At 34.5% G+C, this 19,349-nt stretch overlaps 1 pseudogene; it reads left to right on the forward strand.

Moving 5' to 3' along the window:
• Positions 1–399: 399 nt before the first annotated feature.
• LOC134246898 (uncharacterized) lies at positions 400–11,543 on the forward strand (annotated as a pseudogene).
• Positions 11,544–19,349: the final 7,806 nt, after the last annotated feature.

The raw sequence follows: 19,349 nt of genomic DNA on the forward strand, positions 1-19,349 counted from the left end.
ATATACTATTCAAATGACTATAGCATAGCAATGTCATCATCTCAATAAACAATTAAACTTTATATAGTTAGTTCGCCAATATTTGATTATAGTACTTAAATATTCTCTGAATATTCGAGAATCTGGAGCGGAATTCATAAGGACTTTTAGATTTTTCTTAAAAGTTGTACTTAAACATTAAAAAAATCTTAACTAGAAAAATTCTTAACTTTTAATTCATAAAGATCCTAAGCACAATTCTTAACTAAATTTTATTTTAGGAAAAACAACATATTTAAGTGTAAGCACTATGACAACACTAGAGATTTGCCGTACTTAAATTTGCAACAACAAACGCGCTCTCTAGTGAAGGAGATAATAAATTCAACTGACGTGACGTAATATTAGCAGACGAGAAAAATGGAATCGCAGACAAAAAGGAAGCCAAATTGGAATGCCGATGAAACCCTTGCGTTGACTAATTTGGTTGACAAAAATAAGCATATCCTTAGAGGGAAGTTAGGTCCAACTCTGACGTCGGACATGAAGGCTCGGACGTGGCAAAGTATTACACAAAGGCTGGTTGCAATGGGCGTTGGTCTAGCTAGAAGAGTTGCAGAGGTAGAAAGAAAATGGCACAATATTTTTCCAAATCGAAATCGGAAATATCCGATCACAGGAGGGCTACGACTGGGACAGGTTGGTCATTACACACTTTCACTTGATCCGCGATCGTGTTCAACCCAATCATGTCTGTGTATTATAGACTTTGAGCATACAATGTATCCTTCAGCAATAATCTTAAACTCAATGTTAACCCTTATATGCATTAAATATTAAATAAACACTCAACCATTTACAAATGGTCGGAAAGGATTGAAATTTCTGCAGTTCGGTTTTTCCGCGTACATTCATATAGTTTACATGTAACCAAGGAGAGATAAAAAGGGGAATAACCCAAAGTAAAATATTTTCATTATTTTGGGGTGCCCCACAGGATAATATCAATAGAAGTAATGTTTTGTTTTGAACATATTTTATTGTATAATTTATACAATGGGATTGGTTACACGTTCTTGCAACTTAAAAAAAACCTCTCCCTGTAATATATACAATAATTAAATTAGTGATTGCCAAAAAAAAACAATTTAAGGTGTAAAGTTATATATATACATGATAAATACAAAATATTTAAAGTTAATACAAAATATTTCAAGTTAAGACACTTACTAAAGATTCAGAGTTCTCACAATATGTAGATCTATAATGATACATGTAAATGATTACAATTATAACAGTTATTAGGGAAAAAATATATGACAATAATGATAATAAAAAATAAACATGATCACAAGTAAAATTCTCGCATCATAAACAAACAAAGTTGTACAGATATGATTAAATGACAAAGAAACAGAGGAAGAAAAACGGATCAAAATCTACCTGAATCACGAATGAACCTTTGGACACAGTGAAATATTTTGTTATTCACATCAACTGACAATGAATCATTTCCAAATAATAAGGGATGGGAGTTGACTATTGCCAAGTGATTATATTGTAAAATATTGTTTAAGAGGCAATTTCTTGGCCGCTCATATTTTTTACATACAAAAAAGAAATGTTATACATCTTCAATTCGTCCACATGAACAGTTAGGAGAGTCAAATATATTTCTTCGATAAACAGAGAATATTACATACTAAAATTCATATCATATGTCATATCAGCCCGAGTGGCCCCATATCAGCCCGCGGGCCGAAGGCCCGAGGGCTGATATGGGGCCCGAGGGCTGATGTGACATATGATATGGATTTTAGTATGGAGTATTCTATTTATCATATATTTAGAATACTTAATATGCGAGTTCACATATGGTCGTTGAAGAATGTTTGTGCTTGTTAGTGACATTTTTCATTAAAATCTAATAGAGCCAATTTTAGGTAACGGAAAAAAACTTAAGACCACAAATGTCATTAAAGAATTATTTTATATGAATATTTAAATAAAATCAAGTAAATTAACTTTTAAACTTAATACAAACTTTACTTCCGGTTTGATATGGATTTTCGGCCCGCCGGTCCGATACGTGATATGGCTTTTCGGACCGGTCCGTGATATGGGGCATTGTGACGTCACCCGTATCACACCGTGCAGAATCGGTGTATTTACTACTAAGTATATGATAAAGATCATTATTAAGTATACTACTGTGCCTTAATTTTGTGTGAATTATATTTAAATAGCGTTTCCCATATGAAAAATACAAAGGTGGCTTTGAGGGATGTTAACATATTCTTGTTTTAAATTTACTTATAGAGGTTGTGTCTCTCACGTCTTCAAAAAGGGAATTCCAGAAAATTAATTGCAGAAGGTACAAAAGATTTTTTAAAAGTTTCAAGTCTACATTTGGGAATAGAGTAATCTTCTGTGTTTCTTGTATTATATGTAGATTCAATTCCGCGAGTTTTTTGGAAATATTTGTTTGAGATAATCGGGTACAACATTGTTGTGTACTTTAAACATAGTGGTTAATTTAGCTGTTCTTCTTCTTGTAATTAGGGGTTCCAATCCTGTCTCTGAATAGAGAATTATTCTAGAAATAAAAATCGGGAGACCAGTGATGGTTCTTGCTGCAGCTAGCTGGACTTTCTCTAGTTTTTCTATATCGTAAAGTGTACAGCCGTCCCAGACAACTGAGGCATATTCGAGATGGGGCCTGACAAAAGTTGTATACATTTTTAAAAGAGTGTTTCGTCCAAGAGTGAATTTGAGCTTTTTCAAAAGGCCAAGCTATTTATATGCAGTATTTACAACGCTATCAATGTATACAGACCAGCTTAAATCTTGTGAAAAAAGTAAACCAAGATGCCTATGTGAAGATTCAAATTCTAACTGACACTGTTGAAAGTAAAGTTTAGGAAGCTCAAAATCTTTTTTTAGTGTAAAGAAAACAGCTTTAGTTTTTAAAGGGTTGAATTTGAGTAATCATTTTTTAGACAATTCGGCTAAAATATTTAGATCGTGGTTAATGTTATATTCTATACTGGCAACATTTGACGAAGAATTCTGTAGGGAATTGTCATCTGCAAATAATCTACATAGCGACAACATGTTTTCTGAAACAAACATTACATAAATTAAAAAAAATAGGGGACCAAGTACAGAGCCCTGCGGTACCCCGGCATTGATAGTCATGCTAGAAGATAAGATATCTTTATACAATACTTTCTGGCTCCTACTATTTAAACCATTCGTAAAGATTGCCGGATATTCCGTAAGTTTGCAGTTTAAAAAGAAGACTCTTGTGCCAGACTCTATCGAAGGCTTTTGATAGATCGTAAAAGACCCTACAACATGACTTCCCCTCATCAATACTTTTAACTATACTATGGTATGTTTCCAGCAATTGGTAAACAGTTGAGTGGCCAAGTAAAAAAACTGCCTGATACTTGTAGAACAAATTATTTGCATGGAAATGGTTATACACGTGTTTAACTGTGGTTCTATGAGAAAACCAGGCAGAATTGTAAAATATCAATTTTTAAGGTATTTTAAAATGTCATTATTCCATTAAATATTGATAAGGTACACATCACTGATAAAAAATCATGAGGTGAGAAAATTGATAGCTTGTTCTATTTATAGTAACAGGGCCGTCATTAAAACCAGGAAAATAAAGCATAAGAAAGGGCAAATAAAGGGGGAATTTCATTCAATTTCAATGCAGCTTTAGAGCCAAAAGAAATCATTTACACATAAACTACTTATTTAATATAAAAATTCAAGATTATAATTTATGTTTGATAAAAAAAAGATTTCATGTCAAACATGCAATGTTGCCATAGCAACCCGTCAAAAATGTCTCTTTTGACAGAAATATCGTTTCAGATGTAAAGGTACCATGAAAATCTTCATATAAAACAGGGTTAGGACGCTTATTATTTTTAAATTCAAAATTGATTTAAAAATTAAGTATGTTTGAATTCTCTATGCAATAGGAATTGTTTGGGTTTTGAGAAAATCTGTCGTTTTTGAGTAGTTAATCAGTGTTAAATTATCAGAGAAATTTGGGTGAAAATTAACATAAACACAATAAACGAAAGACAAATGTTGCTTATTAACTGATTGTTATTTTTCATTAATGTTGATCTATAAATAAAAATAATTGTTCAAAATAAAATCAAACAATTAACAGGTTTAATTAATTAAAAATGCCTTTATTTCATGAGACATAAACTTGAAGTTTCAGCATAGTTATCTCCCTTTACGGTACTCTCTAGGGAATGAGACACATAAGGTACATGCATGAATATGGCAGCTTCCAGGCATGGTGTGTGAAAGATTTGACTTTTCAAGGGCATGCACTTCTGTTGCATGTGGAGGACTTACAGAAAGTATATATTCATGTCCAAAAAAAAAATATTGTCACACTTGGTGCATTGTCAAGTTGCCCCTAACCAACACCAAGTGACAATACCCGAGGGTGTTCTCTTGCTTTACCAAAGTTACAAAAGAGTATGTAAATTTCAAAACAAGTCAAACGAGTCACAGAAATAGTCTTTGTACTTATTGGTACAAGATTCTAGGCGATGTTCACACCTGTTGCACCCACCAGACCAGAAGGAGAAATCAGACAGAGGAGTTAATTGCCCCGTTTCCAAAGAGATATGGCTACAACAGTGCATGTACAAGAGAGGATACTTGTACCTGTTGGTAAGTGATATATAATGAACACTACAATAACATTATCTTATACATGGATACAATTTTGATTGGTCCTAAGATGATTTTTAAGAATATCCGGTGTAATATATGAGGGAATATTGATTCGATGAAGATTTATATATAATTTACATTCCATATATATTTTGCTAAATAAAGTGGAGAGCTATGACATTCAAATTGACAAAGATGCATACAAATAAAATTGATAGGAGAGTCTAAAGGATATCAATATGATTTTTATTATGAATCATATCACATCTAGGTGTAGTACACCATCGACTCGAGTAAGTTACTAGACAACGTGTACATTAAAAAATAATTATAATTATCATTCATAAGTGTCTTCAAAGCTAATGTGTACATATTGGATCTCAAAGAATCCTTTCCACATGCACAATGATTTTCTTTTTAAGGTAGGGGTTATATTTTTTATTAAAAGAAAAATAAGTAACCTCAGGTGCCTAGTGTGATCCCATTCAATTAGAATGGATATCTGTTGAAATACAAGAAAAATTTAACAGCACTCATTAAATTGCAGGTTTATGAAGGAATCGTTCTGAAAGGCACAGAAAAACTTACTCCACTAAAGTGGACATTGAGGATGATCATTGATGAGGTTCAAGGTTGGTACATTGAATTGTATACATGTGATATTGCATAACCCACAAACAACACCTATTATATGAATGTCCAGAACACTAATAAAAACTCAAAGCCCCTTCCCCTCTTCATCCAATCTGAGGATTTTTTTAATTAATAAGGAAATGTATGTTGTCTGCAATATTTTAAAAAATTAAGACTTATTATTTCTCCGAGATTAACATCTTTTAGTTTAAGATTGAAAATTTATAAAGCAATGAATAAATGATCTTTCTATATGTTTACTGCACAAGTACAACAGAAAGCACTAATAAATTTTGAAGTTGGTCTTCAATGTGCTAAATTACACAACAACAAAACTACAGATGTACCTACCAAAAAAAAAAATCAGAGTACATAAACAGTTTTGTAAATGATTACTTCATTTATATCAAGGAATCTGTGGAAAGTTTTTAAAAGGGGCTTCATGTAATCATATAGGCAGTTAAATTACAACCCAATTAACACATCCCATATACTCTCTTTGTCCAAAAACAAAAAACAAAAAAAAAAATGGAGAAATAAAACAGCCAATCACACTCTATTTTAAACTATACATATGAATAGTTCCTCTTGTAAAAGTGAGGTTGAAATCCTGTAGATTTTTATAAGTTGATCTGTGTTTTACTGTATTGCTCTGAAGCCAGAATAGTGAGAATACTCTTCCTAGTAATCAAATTATTTAAAAATAAAATCCCACTCATGTATAAAAAGAGAAAATAAATTAAAATATAAATACAATATATTTAAGGAATCACTGTCTAGTTTTGAGTATGCCAGGGCATCAACAATAGTGGGAAACATGGGATAATTTGCAGAACGGGCGAAGCCCGTTATGCTAAAATTATCCCATGTTTCCCACTATTGTTGATGTCCCTGGCATACTCTCAAAACTAGACAGTGATTCCTTATATTTCCATTTCATTGTGAAATAAAATTGTAGACTTAGACATTAAAAATGTAGACTAATAGATTTAAATTACACGAGGACTTCCATGCCAATTTCAATAGTCCTCGAACACTGACGTCAAACACAAAGGCAGCCGCACGAGATTTTCATGCGTATTTGGCTTACTTAGCGTCAGACACAGAGACAGATGCGCACGAGATTTGCATGCGTATTAGGCCTCCTTAGCTGCTGACCTATCGACCTGCCTAATTTACATTCCGGCAGAATTATCAAGAAATAAATCCCCCCAACTTTCAAAAAGTTATCACAGAGAAAAAAAAATTAGAAATGGAAATATAAAATGATAAATATTCATTAAAGTATATGAAGCTAGAGTAAGGGCTACAATTTTGAAAATAGATGACTTTTGTCTGCATTACTGACTATCACATTGTCATGTAAATGATGTAAATCAAATTTCTTGTTATTTCAGCTGAATTTTTTAAGCTTGGTACTGAGGATATTGAAGAGAAAATAGAATGTGACAATGAACAGAGTACAGCTGTTTCTCAACACACCTCAGGGGTGGAAGGTACATATCTAGTTTATTTATTTTTACAAATTTGGTTTACTATAAGGTAAACTGTTGCTATCCGTATTCATCCATTGCTCTGCACCATATGTTGGTCATGTACTTTTGAATATTTTAAGCTTAATTTCTCTATGTAATGACTAAATTAAAATTCAAACTAATGAAATATCTGTTGGTAAATTAATTAGGATGGAAAAAGAAGTTAATGACTATTTGTCTTTTCATATCATGAGATATTTTCATCCTTTTGTAGAAGCACAAATTTTAGTAGGGATGAAATTTCATTGATTTGTCACCTAAAAAAAGTTTCCAGGCATTAAATTTTGTTGTTTCCAAAGTAAAACTCAACTAAAGTACTGGTACCTATAACAACAAAATAAATGAAAATGAATATCCAATGATTATTTCTGCATTTACAGTTTATTGAAAATTCAAGACATTTTTGAAAATCCCTATGAAGTTCCAATTAAAAATAAAAACCTTTATTTCACCAAAACCCATAATGAGATTGAGAGCATATATTTTTATTAGAGTGGGGGTATTACTACTGAGCATTTACACACAGACTTCTTTTTTATGCACCCAGATCGGTAGATCTGAGGTGTATATTGTTTTTGTCCTGTCTGTTTTTCTGTTTATCTGTCTGTCTGTTGTCAACTTTAACCTTCACCATAACTCTTGAACCATGGGAGATAGAGACTTCATATTTGGCATGCTTACTTAATTAAGTTCTTTCAAATGACACCAAGGTCAATGACCTTGTGACCTTGACTGTGACATCTGCAAAAACTTTTTTTTCAATTTTCTTGTTTCTCTGTTAAATGGTTAAAGGAATAAGTCAATGAAATTTGACAGCTATAGCTAACCTGGCTTTTTTGAAAATCAAGGTTGAAGTAGTTTATTGATTAAAAATTTTCTCTTCCCGTAAACAACTAAAGGGGGGTAACTTTTGGAATTTCCTGTCCAAAAACCACTCTAACGATTTTGTCCAAAATGTGCATACACACAGTAGATATAGTCATGTACTAAATATACGAAATAGCGAAAATTAAACGACAGGAATATTTTGGGGTAGGTGTGTTGTACATCCTTAAGAACCACAGTGTGTTAGGAAAGATGAAACTTATAGGGAAGCATCATGGCCAGTGGGGTAGTGTAGATTCATATCTGTCCAAATCATGACCCCCAGGGCTGGGGCAGGGCCACGATCGATAAATCAAGTTTATACTTGTATGGGAAAAAAATACTGAACTGATTTCTGCTTTTTTCTTAGCCACAGTGCCTAGGTGAACGATATGGCCCATGAGCCTCTTATGTTTAATATTCCATGGAAGAATTGTCTTTGAAGTGTGATTATAGTCAGAATTATGTCGTCTTCAACATCTACAATATCTCTTATCAAAACTTATCTTTTTCAGAGCAATCCAGTCAGAATACAGAGTTTTGTCTGAGTCAGTCATCCTAAGGAACTGTATGTGACTACTGGAGACGACCCACATACTATCGAGAAAAGCTAAACAGGAGTATGAAACTGTCTGATGGTAAATCCACGCCCTTATGCTTCATCCTGAATACATCATTAGATGAGGTACAGCAGTCTATTAAAGACTATGTGACACAGAAAGCCAATGAAGTTATTCAGTGTGCCTTTGAATGCATTGCACCTTGCAAGAAAATGCTTTAATGCACTTGTTATATAAAAAATATTACATGCTGGAGGAAAAAAGATAGAAACCGATGCATTTACAGAAGCCTTAATAAAAGCATACGATCAGGATCATCAGGCTGATGGGCATCAGAGTCAAGTACAGATACTATCATTTTTTGTGAACAACTCTTCAAAAACTGAACTTTGTAAAATGTTGCATGGTTTAACAAAGTACAAAATAGATTGTGCAAGAAAATATGCATCAACTAATATTGTCCTGGCTACTTTTGCATCCTTTGTTAAAACAAAACAGTGGAGCTACAGTCTTTTCAGAAACTACTGGTCTATCCACATGTACAGAAGTATTTTTACCAAAATGTTCAGTCACTGTACATACCATTTTTGAAGTGAAAATATATTGATTTTTTAAATAGTAGCCTAATATAGTTTATAAAAGTATGAAAAAAGGGAAATAACTCTGTTGCAAAAAATCACAATTTTTGGGAAAAATTTCTCAATTTCAAAATCGCACAGTGTCACCAATAATCAAAACCCGAATAATTGCCTGTAGGAAATTATTATTAAGTTCACAATCTTTATCTTAAAACAAAATAATTTAAAATCTATGCATCCAAACCCAGTTTTAAAACATGTCCAATATCGACCCTTTTCCCACATTTTTCAGTCTCTTTTATATCAAGAGTTATTCCCCTTGTGTTTAAATATAGCATTGATTTTTAAGACAAAAAAAATTGTGCAAAATGAAATAAATAATATATATTTTCTTTTGTTCTTACTTTTGATCACTCAATATTTAAATGAAAAGAAGAGTATGGTGAATGAAAATAGCAATTTTTACAAAATTGTGAATACAAAATGATGATAAAGATGGTGGCTTATGGGGTACCCCCTTGGTGGGCCCCAATATTGAAAATTTTCAGAAAATTTTTTTCTTGTGATTATATGCTATATTGTTGGAGTCTTTTGGGAAAATTTCATAAATGTGAGTGACACTTTATGTATGGCCCCCTGCCTGGTTTTCTCATAGACCCACAGTTAAATATTATTCTTTCCATAATCTTACTAACGCAGCTCAATAAAGAGACCGGTCTGTAATTTGATGTTATAGAAGGGTCATCTTTTTTAAATAGAGGGAGAACATGAGCTAATTTCCAGGAATCGGGAAAAGATTTTTCCTTCAGAGACTTATTAAATAACATACAAAGCGGTTCTGAAATAGTTAGAATTGTTGATTTCAACATTTTGTGACTAATGCAATCTGGTCCGATAGCTTTATTTACTTGAAGTATTGATATTACATCAATTATTTCCTGCTTTTGAATGACGATTTCACTTAGCATATAGTTACACAATAGGTATTGGTCGGGTAGGTTGTTTCCAATGTCTTCAATATTCGATATAGAGGAGAAGTATTTATTCAGTGCTGCAACTTTTTCAAGATCAGTAAATGCAGTTGAACTGTTTCCATTATCAGAAATAAAGTGAATAGGGGGAATATCTGATGAAAGTTTGACCCCGAAAGTGTCTTTCATTAGTTTCCAGTACAATTTGTTGTCATTTTTATTCGCATCATTAATTTGTGTATCAATATTATCGTAGTAAATAGATATTGCATATTTTTTCATATTATTCGCTTTGTTTCTTATTTTTCGAAAGTTAGCCCAGTCTGAATCTTTATCAGTTTTTAACGCCTTATTATGAAGTAATATCTTGATCATCTTTCTTCATTCAAAATGTTACGACTTATTAACTCACTTCACTTTGAGTGACAATTCAAAATCAAGGTGAAAAGTGTTTTTATTTATAAAACTTATAACATTTAGGAAGGTAAATAAAGAGTGGGGGAAAATTATGCTGAATCAAATATTTGCTTGACTTTAAAGGTGGTGGTCCTCCTCCAAAGGCACTAAGTGCAATTGCCGAGGCTGTGTCCAGTGTTGTGGGGGGAAATAACACTTGCCTGACTGGTATTGGAGCAGGTGCAGACACTTCACTGAAACTGCTAGGTCTTCTAGGAGAGGAACCATTGTTAAGTATAAATTAGGATATGCAAGTATTTAAATTCTGATTTAATAGAATCATCAATATAGATGAAGGAAAAAATGTTTCCACCTTAATTCAGACTTTACACAAATCAAGATTACCCCAATGAAAAAAAATGAATTCAAATTAATTAAAATGTTGCTTTAAATAATTCATGAGTCACACAATTTTAGAGTAAAATTTTCATAAATGTTTTCTTTAAAAAATTGAGAGCTAAGATCTTCACTGCAAAAAAAAAAAAACACTGATAAACAAATTAGAATAAGGAGAGTAGAAACATTTTTTTTTCTTAGCAGATCTGCATTTATGGCTATAATACTGTGCAATATATTGAAAGCTAGCACACTTGAGCCTTTGGTTCAGACAAGCCAATGAAAGACTTAAGAGAGCTTTGACTACAAATAATTATTTTTTTTCAAATGAAAAAAAGCAAAGAATGAAATAAGAAAATTGTCATAAATTTTATGTTAAATAATAATTAAGCTTATAGCACAAATACATTATCATAAACAATTATGGGTGATAGACAATTATATTCAAGTTTTATCAAAATAGATTATACAAAGTAATTATATCCCTTTTTCTCCCCAGCTGGTGGAATCTGTTTTTAATTGATCTCATGCCACAATTCAAAATTATTTAATATTATTTAATGTTCACAAACTTTATTAGGAAAAAAATGTTTTGTGAAAATTAATAGAGAAATATAATTGGTATGAATTTTACAAAAATTAAAATTGATTTTTTTCAGGGGCATTCATGTTATTGAAGGACCATCCGACACAGTGTCATGTTTTGCGACTCCACCACCACCTCCTATGCCAAGTACATCAACTTCACGCTTAGTCTCAAGGACCTCCAGCACTACTGGGAGTACAGACCTAAAGAGAAAAATTGATGAACTTACTGTGAGGAAGTTGGAGCTCGAGGTGGAATATTATGTGCTCAAAATCAAGAAAGCAAAGGCTGCGATTGTCCCTTATTTGCATTGGACTTCAAATTAAAGCCTCAAATATATGAAAAGAAAAAATGCAGAATAAACTTGTAAAGTAATTTTATGTTATTTTTTCATATGTATTTTCCAGAATTGTTATCTGTCATTTAAAATGTTATAAATAAATATTTATCTTGAAGTATTTGACTTGTTTGCACACTTTGTTGATGTATATATATCACACAAAAATTTATTATACATAAAATTGGATCTATACACCCATCACTTGAAATATGTATTCAGAGTTTTAAAAATGTTGCAATTTTTATTTTGAAAATAAATGAATGCACCATCCGTCTTGGTATGTTTAAAAAAAACTTTTTCTGATTTCATGAATTATTTAACTTTAAATTTATTAACTTCTCATAATTCTAAAAGAGATGGTTTAAAACTAAAACATATAATATACCTCCAGTACAGATTCAAAAGTGAGTGTCAGCAAACAGTTTTCTGTATCTAGTTCCATCATGATTGCAGTTGTTGTTGTTGTTGGCATTTACAATCTGTTGATGATCCTCCTCCTCCTTATCTTCATCACCTGGAGGGGGGCATGCAATATTGCGGTCCTTGCAGATGTTGTGAAGGACGGAACAGGCTATTATCACCTGGCATGCCTTTTCTGGTAAAAGGCGGATCTCACCATGCAGTACATGAAATCGCCTCTTCAGCTGCCCTATCCCTCTCTCCACCACACTTTTTGTCTTCTTGTGGGCTCTGTTTAATAACTGATATTGAAAAAAAGTTTGGAATAAAACAATTTCTCTGTATAATGTTGAGGTAATAGTTCTTAAATTTTAAGCAGGTTTGATTTTCTTTTTTTCCCAAAAAACTTCAATTTTGAGATTATTGTTTATAATTAAGGAATAAGTCTTAATCATTGTAGCTCTTAACTCAACAGTAAAACTTAGTAAAATAAAGACACAAGTATTTCCAAACTTACCTATTTTCATCAATTTAAAATTTTAACTTTGTATAATCCCATTTTTATTTTTCATATGCTAACAGGAACAATTTAAACATAATTTTTTTTAATCTTTATTAGGGGTGTATACATGTACATGTTTCTAATCTTCTGTCATTTATAATATTTAGTAACTACATGTACATGCATGTATACTGCAGAGAAGTAAAATAGGTTTTTTTGTTAATTTTTTTTATATATTGAAGTAATAATTTCAAAAAAGAAAAACGAAAAGAAGCTAACAATTTATTTTTTTTTATTTTGAATATTTAAAAAAAAATAGAACAGCTTGTCATGTAAGTAAGCCATTCTTTTATTATTGATGCGCAAATATTTGGATCCACCTCGTAGATTTGTCTACAAGGGGGCGCTGGACGAGAGAGGGCGCTCGATATTAACTAAAACGAAAGTAGCCTAAGTTACAGTTGTTCGTGAATTTAAAATTTTTAAACTTCTAAATAGCTAAAACAAAGACAATGTTGTAGAAATTGGATAGAGAATAATATTCATTACCTGTTGTAATTCGTCTGCGAGCCCTGATTTGGTCGCAGAAACGGAGTTAAAAGCCAGCGTTTGGAGTGGTAACCACTGTCTCCGAGTTAGTGGGTATGGACAGGGAGATGGTTTTGCTCAAATAACACCTTGATACCACTCTCATTAAGGATGCGAGAATCATGTGTTGACCCTGGCCATTTAGCAACAACATCACTTAAATTCATGTTTAGAGTCTTTATGAATCCCGCCCCTGGAGGTAAAGACAAATCAAACAAGAGAACTGTAAAATGATAATTATTTAACTAAAAACACAGAATATCTTCATGATCTTAGTCTTCTTACACTCCTAAAAAATTGTTTGTTGGTAAACTGGTTTCAAGTCAAATCAACTTAATACAAAATACATGAGTTTTGTTAAGTCACTTAATTGTTTTCAAAATTAACCTTGTCATTTTTCAAATATGAATTAAGAATCTTTACGTACGTCTAAAATGAAACACTACTTTTTTCATTTTTTCTGCTACGCTCAAATGTACCATATAACACATCCTGAATTAGTAAAATCTCAAATGAATTCTGATATAAACAAAAAGTTTTGCAGAACAGATTTGTTATTCTTTATATGAATTCTTTAAACGGGTAATTTGCGAAATGAATATGAAACTGTTCTTATATTTCTCAGAATAATTTCCCAGGAATCATAATGACTGTGCAAACTATACTACACTTCTAATGAGACTCGAACTCATTTGAATTAATCTATTGATAAAAAGTTGCAATTTTCAATAATTATCTCATAAATGGTTATCTCATCAAACATATCTACTGATAATATATACTTATCAATTTCACTTTAAATGGATTCAAGTTTATACCGCTGATGTATTGATTGTTGAAGTGACAGCCCCGTCTAGAAGCACTGGTAGCATACCTCGCGGGGCCGATCTAAGCGTCCATCTGATACCCGATCGAAAGGAATGCTGGATGAATAGACTAACGCCTTTAGTATGATTGCCTGTGGCAATGCAAGCGCTGAAAGCAACAGCAGCAAAGGAAATAAGCTTGTCATAGAATTGAAAACAAGAACTTTAACTCTCTTTACTAGTATTCATTACAATGATTTTTCATACCGTCTTCTGTCCTGTTTGGACAATTCTTATGTACTTAATTATGTCTTGTTTAAAGTTTTTTATCAATTATCTCATAAACTTAGTTGGTTACTATAAAATATACAGTTCCCTGAGTTTATATAAAGTTTCTCTAATAATCCCTCGTTTAACAAAAAATTGTACCTTGTTTTCCTCGTATACCAATTTACCAGTTACGTTTTCCTCAAGTTTCTTTGAAAATTGCTGAGCTGAAAATTTCTTGATTTTCTGAATCTTCTCATTCACAAAATTGTTGAATCGGGTGTATATGGCAGCCAAAAATGGTAAATGAATTAGACGTGGACTGTGACTTCTCTGATATAAGTAACAAAGGAATTCCCCCTGTATTTCGTCAGTCATAAGAATATATCGCTCATAATCCATGGAGACGTATGACTGCACTGAGAAAGAGCCTTCGAATAGCATTTTTACACACGCTAAAGCGTGCGTGATTTAACAGAATACCTGTTCTACAGGTATTCTATAAATACTTTCACCATGCAATCAGACCGACACTCTTTATATACACTAGATAAGCAAGTGTCTGATTAATACACGTGTTTTGATAACTTCAATAAACACATTTTCCTTCATATGTGAGATTTAATCAAATGGACAACTCAAAGGTGTCAATAATGAAATTCTGATAATGAAAACGTTGATAAGTGTTCGTATTTTGTACTTCTTCTATCAAAGAATCGGCACCACTTAACAGGTGGTTGAAAGAGATAGGTTCACTTTTAGATAAAATGATTCATTTCTAATATCTTTTATCCTGCCTCTGATAAAAATCGTGATACTTACCCACCTCATATTGCTCATGTGCCCCTTCCACGTGACCTACCCACCACACCTCAAATCGATATGCCACCTCTACGTGACCTACACAACACACATCAAATCAATATGCCCCTTCCACGTGACCTACACACCACACATCAATATTGAACACACCAAATATCTGGCGTCTTAAGGCCGGTACACACGGTAAGGCTTGCCTTATAAGTCTAAAACCTTACATTTTGCATGACGTACGGCTCTCATGTCCACACGCTAAGGCAAGACTTACAATATTATAAACAACATTAACATAAATTCCATGTGTTTTAACTATAAACAGTGCGCATTATTAAACGGAATAATATGTAGAATGCTAGCAAAGACTTTGACCTACACAACACACATCAAATCAATATGCCCCTTCCACGTGACCTGGTAATTAATGACTATTGTTTTTATTTACATCGTTTATTTACATATTTACAACACAGATATATATATAAGAAATCACAATTGTTCACAATACAAAAACACATCCACACTCGTTGACTTTCAGACTTGTTCTCCTCTCTCTCACTCATGTTCCCAGGGCCCACTTTCTCACACAAATCAATCTAGTGCTCACTTTCATCTCTCAGAACTCTATCATGCACAATACACAACGATAGAAGAAATGACAAATAAACAAATTATAAATCCATGCTTGTCCACTCGCTTTCTCTCTAACTAACTCAAATCACTCTTGGGAAACAGGGCTACAACGCCTGCGCCGCGCACCTGCAACCTATCAGAACTTCTAACTCTCTCATTTACAATTAATTAATTACCAGTGCCAGTGACAGGGAGGACCCCCGTCACATATTATGGTGGCAGCGGTGGGAACATGAGTGAGAGAGAGGAGAACAAGTCTGAAAGTCAACGAGTGTGGATGTGTTTTTGTATTGTGATGGCAACTGAAATCGGTAGATTCGCATCTAAACAGCAATTTGTTCCTCCGTCTCGAGGACAAAGCCGTGGAGGAAGCCGAGGAGGAAAAGGCCGAGGATTCGGATTCCGCCCCAGACCGGACCGAAATCTTAGGACGACGGACGGGAGACCAATCTGCAACAAATGTCGTAGAGTAGGACACATAGCAGTCCGTTGCAATGAGCAACAAAGAAGCGCCAATTCGGAAAACTAAAGTCCGCCCTTTTGTGTGGAGGTAAAGGGCTAGAGGATCTAAAATACCCTCCTAGAGACAGCCGGTTGTGTAAAAGAGAAGAGGATAATTCTTCCGGAAGTAGTGAAAAAAGTGTTGAAAAGGTGAAAAATGTATGTGAAAATATTGTTTCTTGTCAGTTAAATCCTAAATTTTGTACCGCCAAAATTACAGGATATGTGAATGAAAAATGTGCCGCGATGTTGGTCGACACCGGATCTAGTGTCACGATTATAAATGAAGCTTTCGCAAGCCAGAGTGGTATGGTGCCGGCTGGAGGAGTTAGTGTTACATCGGCAACGGGCAACCGTGTCGATATTGTTGGGAAGTGTGACTTTAGGTTAAGAATTGGTGAACAAACCGATGTTGTATATAATGCATTTGTTGCTCGTGATTTCCCGTATGATTGTATTTTAGGTTTGGACATTTTGAAGGACTGTGTATGCTATATTGATGTTGCAAATGATTCTGTATATATAAATGATGAATGTATCTCATTTTTTTCTGATGCAAGTTCGACTAGCGAAAGTGTGCAAGATGCATGCAATTACAAGAACTTGAATGGGATTGAGATAAGTGAGAGCGTTGAGTCTGGTGAGCAAGGTATAGATGATTTCTATGTATCAGGTGATTTAGGTGAAACGGAACGCAAGTCTATTACTAAGGTATTAGATAAGTATGGAAAAGTGTTTGCTTTCAGTGATAATGAATTTGGGAAGACAGATTTGGTTGAACATTCTATAGATACAGGGGACAGTAAACCTATTCACTTGAGGCCTTATAGGATTCCTCACAGCCAGCGGATATTACTGGAATCCCAGATAGAAACAATGTGCGCTAATGGAATTGTGCGACCGTCTAAGAGTCCGTACTCCGCCCCAATTGTTTTGGTGCCGAAGAAAGATGGCAAGGTTCGCATGTGCATTGATTTTCGTAAAATAAACGAAGTCACCAAAAAGGACGTCTACCCTCTCCTTAGGATCGACGAAATGCTGGATGCACTTAATAAGTCCAAGTACTTCAGTGTCTTAGATTTGTGTCAAGGATACCACCAAGTACCCATTAAGGAAAGTGACAGAGAAAAGACCGCGTTTTCCTTCTTTGGAGGGCATTATGAATATAATTATATGCCATTTGGACTGTGTAACAGTCCAGAGACTTATGGACTCTATGCTTTCAGGATTACTGTGGAACACGTGTCTTGTGTATATAGATGACGTAATTGTCTTCTCGGAAACTATTTCCGACCATGTCAAAAGACTTGAGGAAGTGCTAAAACGATTCGAAAATTCGGGGTTAAAGCTAAAAGCGAAGAAGTGTTACTTCGGAAAAACGGAGGTCACGTTCCTTGGACACAAAGTCTCAGCTGACGGAATATCGCCTGACACGGAGAAAGTAACGTCAATTCACAACTTTCCGAAGCCAACAAATGTGAGCGAACTTAGAAGCTTTCTGGGACTCATCTCTTACTACCGTAAGTTTGTAAAGGATTTTGCAAGTAAGGCTCCTCCCTTACACAAGCTCTTAAGGAAAGGTGTCGAATTCATTTGGGACAATAACTGCAAAAGTGCGTTTGAATTCTTTGACCAGCTTTTCTATTCTTAGGTATCCGGATTTCTCGCTTCCGTTTATCCTGTATACGGATGCATGTGACACTGGTGTAGGTGCCGTATTAGCCCAAGAAGGTGAGCGGACAATAGCGTACGCGATCAGGAGTCTAAAACCAAATGAACAGAACTATGCAGTTATCGAAAAAGAGGCATTAGCCATTGTGTGGAGTGTGAAATACTTTAGACACTATCTATTCGGCCGGAAATTTACTGTGATAACTGACCACAACCCATTACGGTGGCTTATGGATATTAAGAATCCAGCAGGACGCCTAGCGCGATGGTCATTAACTCTTCAAGAGTATGACATAACCATTAAACATCGACCGGGAAAGGTTCATCAAAACGCAGACGCCTTATCTCGAATTCCTGCCGAATCCTCCATAGCAGCCACCTGTGCTAAGGCAGACGCAGAAGTGATACCAAAAAGGTCTTATCAGGACATCCGCGACCGTCAGAAAAATGACCCTCTCCTAGCCGCTATCATAAATTACTTAGAGAAGGGAGAGTTGCCTGAATTATCTTCAAAGGCCCGTGAAACGGTAATATTATCTGGTGATTATGAACTCGGACACAATGGTCTGCTATATCATCTTTGGCAGCCTGGATCTCATAGACGACGTCAAGCTATTAGACGCCAAATAGCTGTTCCAAGGAGCCTGATAGATGAAGTCATGTATGCCTGTCACGACGACCTGACAGCAGGTCATCTCTCCTTTCAGAAAACGTATGACAAAGTACAAGAGAGATTTCATTGGAAGGGTATGTATTCAGATGTAGAGTTTTGGTGTAGATCATGCGTAGACTGTGCTACCAAGAAATCACCGAAAAACAGACCAAAGTGCCCATTGAACCCGCTACCGGCAGTTAATGGACCATTCGACAGAGTAGCTGTAGATGTCCTTGGACCATTCCCGCCAACCTACAAGTCCAATAAGTACATTATTGTGTTCAGTGACTACCTAACTCGATGGCCTGAAGTATTTGCCGTAAATAATGCAGATGCAGAAACGACTGCGCGACTTTTTGTAGAGGAAATAGTGTGTCGTCATGGAGCGCCTAGAGAGCTACTATCAGATAATGGTAAGAACTTTAGATCAAACCTGATAAAAAAAATATGCAAATTAACAAATACCAGGAAAACTTTTACTACTGCCTACCACCCGGAGACCAATGGCCTAGTGGAGCGCTTCAATGGAACACTCACAACAATGTTGTCAATGTATGTGTCAGGACATCAGCGTGACTGGGACGCCTTTATACCATACATACTGTTTGCATATAGGACCGCCATCCACGAGACTACAAAAGAGTCACCCTTCTACCTGATGCACTTGCGAGATCCTGTTCTACCCGTTGAAGCCGTGCTATGTCCGCCAACATTTTCTTACGCTGTAGCAGACGACTATAAGGAAGAGGCAAAAGTCCGCCTTCAAGAGGCCTACACGCTTGTCAAAGAAAACTTACAAAAATGTCAACAAAACCGGAAGGAACATCATGACCGTGCAGCGAAAGAGACTCATTATACTAAAGGTGACAAAATATGGTTATTTACTCCAACGACTAAACCTGGACTCTCTCCTAAACTTACCCACAATTGGCACGGGCCGTACGAGATCATCAA

The sequence above is a fragment of the Saccostrea cucullata genome, unplaced genomic scaffold, assembly GCF_032062105.1.
Source record: "Saccostrea cucullata isolate Sc308-1 unplaced genomic scaffold, CSIRO_AGI_Scuc_v1 ctg111, whole genome shotgun sequence".
Classification (NCBI taxonomy): Eukaryota; Metazoa; Mollusca; class Bivalvia; order Ostreida; family Ostreidae; genus Saccostrea; species Saccostrea cuccullata.